Source organism: Watersipora subatra, unplaced genomic scaffold (genome assembly GCF_963576615.1).
Source record: "Watersipora subatra unplaced genomic scaffold, tzWatSuba1.1 SCAFFOLD_29, whole genome shotgun sequence".
Classification (NCBI taxonomy): domain Eukaryota; kingdom Metazoa; phylum Bryozoa; class Gymnolaemata; order Cheilostomatida; family Watersiporidae; genus Watersipora; species Watersipora subatra.
This window is the reverse complement of record NW_027045232.1, coordinates 1,037,593-1,048,592: the sequence shown is the minus strand read 5'-3', so window position 1 is coordinate 1,048,592 and position 11,000 is coordinate 1,037,593.

Here is an 11,000-nt window from a genome sequence, read left to right as displayed (position 1 = left end):
CTAATTAGCTCAATTGGAGCATTTCTAGCACGTTTGGTTGAATTTTGAAATTTACATTTTTCACTTTTGTCAAACAGTTGCAATATTCTCTCAATAAGCTAATTAGCTCAATTGGAGCATTTCTAGCATGTTTGGTTGAAATTGGAAATTTACATTTTTCACTTTTGTCAAACAATTGCAATATTCTCTCAATAAGCTAATTAGCTCAATTGGAGCATTTCTAGCATGTTTGGTTGAAATTGGAAATTTACATTTTTCAGTTTTGTCAGACGTTTGTAAAATTCTTACCGTAGGCTTATTTGCGCAATTTGAGCATTTCTAGCATGTTTGGTTGAAATTCGAAGATTACTTTTTTCACTTTTGTCAGACAATTGCAATATTCTCACAATAAGCTAATTAGCTCAATTGGAGCATTTCTAGCATGTTTGGTTGAAATTGGAAATTTACATTTTTCAGTGTTGTCAGACGTTTGTAATATTCTCACAATAAGCTAATTAGCCAAATTGGAGCATTTCTAGCATGTTTGGTTGAAATTGGAAATTTACATTTTTCACTTTTGTCAGACAATTGCAATATTCTCACAATAAGCTAATTAGCTCAATTGGAGCATTTCTAGCATGTTTGGTTGAAACTGGAAATTTACATTTTTCACTTCTGTCAGACAATTGCAATATTCTCACAATAAGCTAATTAGCTCAATTGGAGCATTTCTAGCATGTTTGGTTGAAATTGGAAATTTACATTTTTCAATTTTGTTAGACGTTTGTAATATTCTCACAATAAGCTAATTAGCTCAATTGGAGCATTTCTAGCATGTTTGGTTGAAATTGGAAATTTACATTTTTTACTTTTGTCAGACAATTGCAATATTCTCACAATAAGCTAATTAGCTCAATTGGAGCATTTCTAGCACGTTTGGTTGAAATTGGAAATTTACATTTTTCACTTTTGTCAAACAATAGCAATATTCTCTCAATAAGCTAATTAGCTCAATTGGAGCATTTCTAGCATGTTTGGTTGAAATTAGAAATTTACATTTTTCAGTGTTGTCAGACGTTTGTAATATTCTCACAATAAGCTAATTAGCTCAATTGGAGCATTTTTAGCATGCTTGGTTGATATTGGAAATTTACATTTTTCAGTTTTGTCAGACGTTTGTAAAATTCTTACAGTAGGCTTATTTGCGCAATTTGAGCATTTCTAGCATGTTTGGTTGAAATTGGAAATTTACATTTTTCACTTTTGTCAGATGTTTGTAATATTCTCACAATAAGCTAATTAGCTAAATTGGAGCATTTCTAGCATGTTTGGTTGAAATTGCAAATTTACATTTTTCACTTCTGTCAGACAATTGCAATATTCTCACAATAAGCTAATTAGCTCAATTGGAGCATTTCTAGCATGTTTGGTTGAAATTGGAAATTTACATTTTTCAATTTTGTTAGACGTTTGTAATATTCTCACAATAAGCTAATTAACTCAATTGGAGCATTTCTAGCATGTTTGGTTGAAATTGGAAATTTACATTTTTCACTTTTGTCAGACAATTGCAATAATCTCACAGTAAGCTAATTAGCTCAATTGGAACAAATCTAGCATGTTTGGTTGAAATTGGAAATTTACCTTTTTCACTTTTGTCAGACAATTGCAATATTCTCACAATAAGCTAATTAGCTCAATTGGAGCATTTCTAGCATGTTTGGTTGAAATTGGAAATTTACTTTTTTCACTTTTGTCAGACAATTGCAATATTCTCTCAATAAGCTAATTAGCTCATTTGGAGCATTTCTAGCATGTTTGGTTGAAATTAGAAATTTACATTTTTCAGTGTTGTCAGACGTTTGTAATATTCTCACAATAAGCTAATTAGCTCAATTGGAGAATTTCTAGCATGTTTGGTTGAAATTGGAAATTTACATTTTTCACTTTTGTCAGACAATTGCAATATTCTCACAATAAGCTAATTAGCTCAATTGGAGCATTTCTAGCATGTTTGGTTGAAATTGGAAATTTACATTTTTCACTTTTGTCAGATGTTTGTAATATTCTCACAATAAGCTAATTAGCTCAATTGGAGCATTTCTAGCACGTTTGGTTGAATTTTGAAATTTACATTTTTCACTTTTGTCAAACAATTGCAATATTCTCTCAATAAGCTAATTAGCTCAATTGGAGCATTTCTAGCATGTTTGGTTGAAATTGGAAATTTACATTTTTCACTTTTGTCAAACAATTGCAATATTCTCTCAATAAGCTAATTAGCTCAATTGGAGCATTTCTAGCATGTTTGGTTGAAATTGGAAATTTACATTTTTCAGTTTTGTCAGACGTTTGTAAAATTCTTACCGTAGGCTTATTTGCGCAATTTGAGCATTTCTAGCATGTTTGGTTGAAATTCGAAATTTACTTTTTTCACTTTTGTCAGACAATTGCAATATTCTCACAATAAGCTAATTAGCTCAATTGGAGCATTTCTAGCATGGTTGGTTGAAATTGGAAATTTACATTTTTCAGTGTTGTCAGACGTTTGTAATATTCTCACAATAAGCTAATTAGCCAAATTGGAGCATTTCTAGCATGTTTGGTTGAAATTGGAAATTTACATTTTTCACTTTTGTCAGACAATTGCAATATTCTCACAATAAGCTAATTAGCTCAATTGGAGCATTTCTAGCATGTTTGGTTGAAATTGGAAATTTACATTTTTCACTTCTGTCAGACAATTGCAATATTCTCACAATAAGCTAATTAGCTCAATTGGAGCATTTCTAGCATGTTTGGTTGAAATTGGAAATTTACATTTTTCAATTTTGTTAGACGTTTGTAATATTCTCACAATAAGCTAATTAGCTCAATTGGAGAATTTCTAGCATGTTTGGTTGAAATTGGAAATTTACATTTTTCACTTTTGTCAGACAATTGCAATATTCTCTCAATAAGCTAATTAGCTCATTTGGAGCATTTCTAGCATGTTTGGTTGAAATTAGAAATTTACATTTTTCAGTGTTGTCAGACGTTTGTAATATTCTCACAATAAGCTAATTAGCTCAATTGGAGAATTTCTAGCATGTTTGGTTGAAATTGGAAATTTACATTTTTCACTTTTGTCAGACAATTGCAATATTCTCACAATAAGCTAATTAGCTCAATTGGAGCATTTCTAGCATGTTTGGTTGAAATTGGAAATTTACATTTTTCACTTTTGTCAGATGTTTGTAATATTCTCACAATAAGCTAATTAGCTCAATTGGAGCATTTCTAGCACGTTTGGTTGAATTTTGAAATTTACATTTTTCACTTTTGTCAAACAATTGCAATATTCTCTCAATAAGCTAATTAGCTCAATTGGAGCATTTCTAGCATGTTTGGTTGAAATTGGAAATTTACATTTTTCACTTTTGTCAAACAATTGCAATATTCTCTCAATAAGCTAATTAGCTCAATTGGAGCATTTCTAGCATGTTTGGTTGAAATTGGAAATTTACATTTTTCAGTTTTGTCAGACGTTTGTAAAATTCTTACCGTAGGCTTATTTGCGCAATTTGAGCATTTCTAGCATGTTTGGTTGAAATTCGAAATTTACTTTTTTCACTTTTGTCAGACAATTGCAATATTCTCACAATAAGCTAATTAGCTCAATTGGAGCATTTCTAGCATGGTTGGTTGAAATTGGAAATTTACATTTTTCAGTGTTGTCAGACGTTTGTAATATTCTCACAATAAGCTAATTAGCCAAATTGGAGCATTTCTAGCATGTTTGGTTGAAATTGGAAATTTGTATTTTTCACTTTTGTCAGACAATTGCAATATTCTCACAATAAGCTAATTAGCTCAATTGGAGCATTTCTAGCATGTTTGGTTGAAATTGGAAATTTACATTTTTCACTTTTGTCAAACAATTGCAATATTCTCTCAATAAGCTAATTAGCTCAATTGGAGCATTTCTAGCATGTTTGGTTGAAATTGGAAATTTACATTTTTCAGTTTTGTCAGACGTTTGTAAAATTCTTACCGTAGGCTTATTTGCGCAATTTGAGCATTTCTAGCATGTTTGGTTGAAATTCGAAATTTACTTTTTTCACTTTTGTCAGACAATTGCAATATTCTCACAATAAGCTAATTAGCTCAATTGGAGCATTTCTAGCATGGTTGGTTGAAATTGGAAATTTACATTTTTCAGTGTTGTCAGCAATTGCAATATTCTCTCAATAAGCTAATTAGCTCATTTGGAGCATTTCTAGCATGTTTGGTTAAAATTAGAAATTTACATTTTTCAGTGTTGTCAGACGTTTGTAATATTCTCACAATAAGCTAATTAGCTCAATTGGAGAATTTCTAGCATGTTTGGTTGAAATTGGAAATTTACATTTTTCACTTTTGTCAGACAATTGCAATATTCTCACAATAAGGTAATTAGCTCAATTGGAGCATTTCTAGCATGTTTGGTTGAAATTGGAAATTTACATTTTTCACTTTTGTCAGATGTTTGTAATATTCTCACAATAAGCTAATTAGCTCAATTGGAGCATTTCTAGCACGTTTGGTTGAATTTTGAAATTTACATTTTTCACTTTTGTCAAACAATTGCAATATTCTCTCAATAAGCTAATTAGCTCAATTGGAGCATTTCTAGCATGTTTGGTTGAAATTGGAAATTTACATTTTTCACTTTTGTCAAACAATTGCAATATTCTCTCAATAAGCTAATTAGCTCAATTGGAGCATTTCTAGCATGTTTGGTTGAAATTGGAAATTTACATTTTTCAGTTTTGTCAGACGTTTGTAAAATTCTTACCGTAGGCTTATTTGCGCAATTTGAGCATTTCTAGCATGTTTGGTTGAAATTCGAAATTTACTTTTTTCACTTTTGTCAGATAATTGCAATATTCTCACAATAAGCTAATTAGCTCAATTGGAGCATTTCTAGCATGGTTGGTTGAAATTGGAAATTTACATTTTCAGTGTTGTCAGACGTTTGTAATATTCTCACAATAAGCTAATTAGCCAAATTGGAGCATTTCTAGCATGTTTGGTTGAAATTGGAAATTTACATTTTTCACTTTTGTCAGACAATTGCAATATTCTCACAATAAGCTAATTAGCTCAATTGGAGCATTTCTAGCATGTTTGGTTGAAATTGGAAATTTACATTTTTCACTTCTGTCAGACAATTGCAATATTCTCACAATAAGCTAATTAGCTCAATTGGAGCATTTCTAGCATGTTTGGTTGAAATTGGAAATTTACATTTTTCAATTTTGTTAGACGTTTGTAATATTCTCACAATAAGCTAATTAGCTCAATTGGAGCATTTCTAGCATGTTTGGTTTAAATTGGAAATTTACTTTTTTCACTTTTGTCAGACAATTGCAATATTCTCTCAATAAGCTAATTAGCTCATTTGGAGCATTTCTAGCATGTTTGGTTGAAATTAGAAATTTACATTTTTCAGTGTTGTCAGACGTTTGTAATTTTCTCACAATAAGCTAATTAGCTCAATTGGAGAACTTCTAGCATGTTTGGTTGAAATTGGAAATTTACATTTTTCACTTTTGTCAGACAATTGCAATATTCTCACAATGAGCTAATTAGCTCAATTGGAGCATTTCTAGCATGTTTGGTTGAAATTGGAAATTTACATTTTTCACTTTTGTCAGATGTTTGTAATATTCTCACAATAAGCTAATTAGCTCAATTGGAGCATTTCTAGCACGTTTGGTTGAATTTTGAAATTTACATTTTTCACTTTTGTCAAACAATTGCAATATTCTCTCAATAAGCTAATTAGCTCAATTGGAGCATTTCTAGCATGTTTGGTTGAAATTGGAAATTTACATTTTTCACTTTTGTCAAACAATTGCAATATTCTCTCAATAAGCTAATTAGCTCAATTGGAGCATTTCTAGCATGTTTGGTTGAAATTGGAAATTTACATTTTTCAGTTTTGTCAGACGTTTGTAAAATTCTTACCGTAGGCTTATTTGCGCAATTTGAGCATTTCTAGCATGTTTGGTTGAAATTCGAAGTTTACTTTTTTCACTTTTGTCAGACAATTGCAATATTCTCACAATAAGCTAATTAGCTCAATTGGAGCATTTCTAGCATGTTTGGTTGCAATTGGAAATTTACATTTTTCAGTGTTGTCAGACGTTTGTAATATTCTCACAATAAGCTAATTAGCCAAATTGGAGCATTTCTAGCATGTTTGGTTGAAATTGGAAATTTACATTTTTCACTTTTGTCAGACAATTGCAATATTCTCACAATAAGCTAACTAGCTCAATTGGAGCATTTCTAGCATGTTTGGTTGAAATTGGAAATTTACATTTTTCACTTCTGTCAGACAATTGCAATATTCTCACAATAAGCTAATTAGCTCAATTGGAGCATTTCTAGCATGTTTGGTTGAAATTGGAAATTTACATTTTTCAATTTTGTTAGACGTTTGTAATATTCTCACAATAAGCTAATTAGCTCAATTGGAGCATTTCTAGCATGTTTGGTTGAAATTGGAAATTTACATTTTTTACTTTTGTCAGACAATTGCAATATTCTCACAATAAGCTAATTAGCTCAATTGGAGCATTTCTAGCACGTTTGGTTGAAATTGGAAATTTACATTTTTCACTTTTGTCAGACGTTTGTAATATTCTCACAATAAGCTAATTAGCTCAATTGGAGCATTTCTAGCACGTTTGGTTGAAATTGGAAATTTACATTTTTCACTTTTGTCAGACAATAGCAATATTCTCTCAATAAGCTAATTAACTCAATTGGAGCATTTCTAGCATGTTTGGTTGAAATTAGAAATTTACATTTTTCAGTTTTGTCAGACGTTTGTAAAATTCTTACAGTAGGCTTATTTGCGCAATTTGAGCATTTCTAGCATGTTTGGTTGAAATTGGATATTTACTTTTTTCAATTTTGTCAGACAATTGCAATATTCTCACAATAAGCTAATTAGCTCAATTGGAGCATTTCTAGCACGTTTGGTTGAAATTGGAAATTTACATTTTTCAGTGTTGTCAGACGTTTGTAATATTCTCACAATAAGCTAATTAGCTAAATTGGAGCATTTCTAGCATGTTTGGTTGAAATTGCAAATTTACATTTTTCACTTCTGTCAGACAATTGCAATATTCTCACAATAAGCTAATTAGCTCAATTGGAGCATTTCTAGCATGTTTGGTTGAAATTGGAAATTTACATTTTTCAATTTTGTTAGACGTTTGTAATATTCTCACAATAAGCTAATTAACTCAATTGGAGCATTTCTAGCATGTTTGGTTGAAATTGGAAATTTACATTTTTCACTTTTGTCAGACAATTGCAATAATCTCACAGTAAGCTAATTAGCTCAATTGGAACAAATCTAGCATGTTTGGTTGAAATTGGAAATTTACCTTTTTCACTTTTGTCAGACAACTGCAATATTCTCACAATAAGCTAATTAGCTCAATTGGAGCATTTCTAGCATGTTTGGTTGAAATTGGAAATTTACTTTTTTCACTTTTGTCAGACAATTGCAATATTCTCTCAATAAGCTAATTAGCTCATTTGGAGCATTTCTAGCATGTTTGGTTGAAATTGGAAATTTACATTTTTCACTTTTGTCAGATGTTTGTAATATTCTCACAATAAGCTAATTAGCTCAATTGGAGCATTTCTAGCACGTTTGGTTGAATTTTGAAATTTACATTTTTCACTTTTGTCAAACAATTGCAATATTCTCTCAATAAGCTAATTAGCTCAATTGGAGCATTTCTAGCATGTTTGGTTGAAATTGGAAATTTACATTTTTCACTTTTGTCAAACAATTGCAATATTCTCTCAATAAGCTAATTAGCTCAATTGGAGCATTACTAGCATGTTTGGTTGAAATTGGAAATTTACATTTTTCAGTTTTGTCAGACGTTTGTAAAATTCTTACCGTAGGCTTATTTGCGCAATTTGAGCATTTCTAGCATGTTTGGTTGAAATTCGAAATTTACTTTTTTCACTTTTGTCAGACAATTGCAATATTCTCACAATAAGCTAATTAGCTCAATTGGAGCATTTCTAGCATGGTTGGTTGAAATTGGAAATTTAAATTTTTCAGTGTTGTCAGACGTTTGTAATATTCTCACAATAAGCTAATTAGCCAAATTGGAGCATTTCTAGCATGTTTGGTTGAAATTGGAAATTTACATTTTTCACTTTTGTCAGACAATTGCAATATTCTCACAATAAGCTAATTAGCTCAATTGGAGCATTTCTAGCATGTTTGGTTGAAATTGGAAATTTACATTTTTCACTTCTGTCAGACAATTGCAATATTCTCACAATAAGCTAATTAGCTCAATTGGAGCATTTCTAGCATGTTTGGTTGAAATTGGAAATTTACATTTTTCAATTTTGTTAGACGTTTGTAATATTCTCACAATAAGCTAATTAGCTCAATTGGAGCATTTCTAGCATGTTTGGTTGAAATTGGAAATTTACATTTTTTACTTTTGTCAGACAATTGCAATATTCTCGCAATAAGCTAATTAGCTCAATTGGAGCATTTCTAGCACGTTTGGTTGAAATTGGAAATTTACATTTTTCACTTTTGTCAGACGTTTGTAATATTCTCACAATAAGCTAATTAGCTCAATTGGAGCATTTCTAGCACGTTTGGTTGAAATTGGAAATTTACATTTTTCACTTTTGTCAAACAATAGCAATATTCTCTCAATAAGCTAATTAGCTCAATTGGAGCATTTCTAGCATGTTTGGTTGAAATTAGAAATTTACATTTTTCAGTGTTGTCAGACGTTTGTAATATTCTCACAATAAGCTAATTAGCTCAATTGGAGCATTTTTAGCATGTTTGGTTGATATTGGAAATTTACATTTTTCAGTTTTGTCAGACGTTTGTAAAATTCTTACAGTAGGCTTATTTGCGCAATTTGAGCATTTCTAGCATGTTTGGTTGAAATTGGATATTTACTTTTTTCAATTTTGTCAGACAATTGCAATATTCTCACAATAAGCTAATTAGCTCAATTGGAGCATTTCTAGCACGTTTGGTTGAAATTGGAAATTTACATTTTTCAGTGTTGTCAGACGTTTGTAATATTCTCACAATAAGCTAATTAGCTAAATTGGAGCATTTCTAGCATGTTTGGTTGAAATTGCAAATTTACATTTTTCACTTCTGTCAGACAATTGCAATATTCTCACAATAAGCTAATTAGCTCAATTGGAGCATTTCTAGCATGTTTGGTTGAAATTGGAAATTTACATTTTTCATTTTTGTTAGACGTTTGTAATATTCTCACAATAAGCTAATTAATTCAATTGGAGCATTTCTAGCATGTTTGGTTGAAATTGGAAATTTACATTTTTCACTTTTGTCAGACAATTGCAATAATCTCACAGTAAGCTACTTAGCTCAATTGGAACAAATCTAGCATGTTTGGTTGAAATTGGAAATTTACCTTTTTCACTTTTGTCAGACAATTGCAATATTCTCACAATAAGCTAATTAGCTCAATTGGAGCATTTCTAGCATGTTTGGTTGAAATTGGAAATTTACTTTTTTCACTTTTGTCAGACAATTGCAATATTCTCTCAATAAGCTAATTAGCTCATTTGGAGCATTTCTAGCATGTTTGGTTGAAATTGGAAATTTACATTTTTCACTTTTGTCAGATGTTTGTAATATTCTCACAATAAGCTAATTAGCTCAATTGGAGCATTTCTAGCACGTTTGGTTGAATTTTGAAATTTACATTTTTCACTTTTGTCAAACAATTGCAATATTCTCTCAATAAGCTAATTAGCTCAATTGGAGCATTTCTAGCATGTTTGGTTGAAATTGGAAATTTACATTTTTCACTTTTGTCAAACAATTGCAATATTCTCTCAATAAGCTAATTAGCTCAATTGGAGCATTTCTAGCATGTTTGGTTGAAATTGGAAATTTACATTTTTCAGTTTTGTCAGACGTTTGTAAAATTCTTACCGTAGGCTTATTTGCGCAATTTGAGCATTTCTAGCATGTTTGGTTGAAATTCGAAATTTACTTTTTTCACTTTTGTCAGACAATTGCAATATTCTCACAATAAGCTAATTAGCTCAATTGGAGCATTTCTAGCATGTTTGGTTGAAATTGGAAATTTACATTTTTCAGTGTCGTCAGACGTTTGTAATATTCTCACAATAAGCTAATTAGCTCAATTGGAGCATTTCTAGCATGTTTGGTTGAAATTGGAAATTTACATTTTTCACTTTTGTCAGACAATTGCAATATTCTCACAATAAGCTAATTAGCTCAATTGGAGCATTTCTAGCATGTTTGGTTGAAATTGGAAATTTACATTTTTCACTTTTGTCAGACAATTGCAATAATCTCACAGTAAGCTAATTAGCTCAATTGGAGCAAATCTAGCATGTTTGGTTGAAATTGGAAATTCACTTTTTTCACTTTTGTCAGACAATTGCAATATTCTCTCAATAAGCTAATTAGCTCATTTGGAGCATTTCTAGCATGTTTGGTTGAAATTAGAAATTTACATTTTTCAGTGTTGTCAGACGTTTGTAATATTCTCACAATAAGCTAATTAGCTCAATTGGAGAATTTCTAGCATGTTTGGTTGAAATTGGAAATTTACATTTTTCACTTTTGTCAGACAATTGCAATATTCTCACAATAAGCTAATTAGCTCAATTGGAGCAATTCTAGCATGTTTGGTTGAAATTGGAAATTTACATTTTTCACTTTTGTCAAACAATTGCAATATTCTCTCAATAAGCTAATTAGCTCAATTGGAGCATTTCTAGCATGTTTGGTTGAAATTGGAAATTTACATTTTTCAGTTTTGTCAGACGTTTGTAAAATTCTTACCGTAGGCTTATTTGCGCAATTTGAGCATTTCTAGCATGTTTGGTTGAAATTCGAAATTTACTTTTTTCACTTTTGTCAGACAATTGCAATATTCTCACAATAAGCTAATTAGCTCAATTGGAGCATTTCT